Source organism: Amia ocellicauda, unplaced genomic scaffold (genome assembly GCF_036373705.1).
Source record: "Amia ocellicauda isolate fAmiCal2 unplaced genomic scaffold, fAmiCal2.hap1 HAP1_SCAFFOLD_151, whole genome shotgun sequence".
NCBI classification, from domain to species: domain Eukaryota; kingdom Metazoa; phylum Chordata; class Actinopteri; order Amiiformes; family Amiidae; genus Amia; species Amia ocellicauda.
Window position 1 is genome coordinate 131760 of NW_027102714.1, and position 1750 is coordinate 133509.

Here is a 1750-nt window from a genome sequence, read left to right on the forward strand (position 1 = left end):
ACATGTGTGAACCTTTGAGCAGTTGTCCTTTAAAAACAAATTCACCCTGTTCATTCCAAGTCGTTACCCGCGGTTTCTGAACCATTTTGTGCAGAATATATTCTGCATGTCTTTTGCTTCTGGCCGGCATGTTTCTCAAAACATCCGTTACAACATCTCCCTCTGAACTCTCAACAGGTTCGGGCACCGCAACATCTTTATCAACCGTACCCCCCGCATCAGTCCCAGAACCATTTTCTTGAGAGGCCATGGTTAAAGTTAAAATGTTTTGATCTTTTTCACCCTGTCTAACCAGACGGAGGTAGAGCTGTAACGTGTTGCTATACATCTGGGCTTTGGAATACTGATTTAAATCGGCCCTGGCCAGTATAGCTTTCATTTCAGAGTCCAGGTTGTTTTCGGCCGTTTGTCTAATGGGCTCTGGCCCGACAACATTTTTTCTCAGTTTCTCAAGCTGCTCCTGAGGGATCAAAAACATTTTCTGAGCATATTCCATTATTAACCCACTCTGGAAGCTAGAAGACTGGTTAGGAAAGGCACGGCTATGCTCAACAGCGGTCCTATAAAACCTCCGGTTTGATTAATCTTCTTTCTTTTTCTTTTAATAGAATACTTCTTATTAGCGATGATCTTGATAACCGCTTTTTGTTTTTTGAGTTTAGAATGTTGAGAAGGGGTTAGGGGTATATTACCGCGTAAGATGTTAAAAGCTATTTTACACAGGGTCTCGATCAAATCCGAGGGGGCCCCTGCCAGCACAGCTTTCCTATGGCACGGGCTCCCCTCAAATAACATTTGCAAAAGCGGCAGATTTCTTTTAATCCGAACAGACATTCTTATTTATTTCCTTTTCTTTAGCACATACACTGCCGGCCAATCGGGCGGGCACAAACCTGTTCTGAGGCGAAAGTCTTCTGGGGTTTGTGCTTTTAAGTCCACAATCAAGTACCCGTAGGGTTTTTTGGTGGCATCCTCAAATGCCTCCAAAAAGAATTTGGTCTGGTTAGGGTACATTTGACGAGCCAAGACGGTGACCTGTAGTTTATCTCTGGGGTTTTTAAAAATAATTATATAATTGGCATTTAAATTAATAGTGCGGCTTTTTTTACCTTGAAAAAATAGATTTTGAACTAAATAAATAATACTTAAATTCCTATGATGAGTGTACTTTGTGAAAGCTTTTTCCACTTCACTGTTGTCACCGGCCTGCTCCATCAGGTCATCAAGGATCACTAGATTAGTTTGTCCGGGCGGGAACAGGTCATCGTCACACAACGAGGCGGGGAGACCTTGCACAAATTTCAGATTTTTTTTTTTTTATGCCAAATCATCGTAGAGAGGTTGCCAGCAAGAGTAACACCACACTATGTTGTCAAGAGCTTGGGACACGGTTGCGTCCACATCTTCTATGATGTTCTTTATAAGATAGCTCTTACCCGAATTGGAGGGACCGGCTATAATACAGGAGAAAGGGTGTTGAAGTCTGTTATCAAAACCACCGCTAATATCCATAAGGCAGAGTGGTATAATCAGTCTTCAACACTCTTTTATTGTACACCACCCTGAACCGTTTGTTTAGTGATCTATTTTCCAATGTGTACCCCTTTTTATTGCGATAGATCTGATTTCCGGCTGTAATAATCTCGCGAGGAGGCGCGTCTTTCTCGGTTACAAAACTTTGTACCAGGGTCGTCAGAGACTTGATGTTAATGAGCTTGTTGTTACAATGGTTCAGAGTGAAACCCTTAAC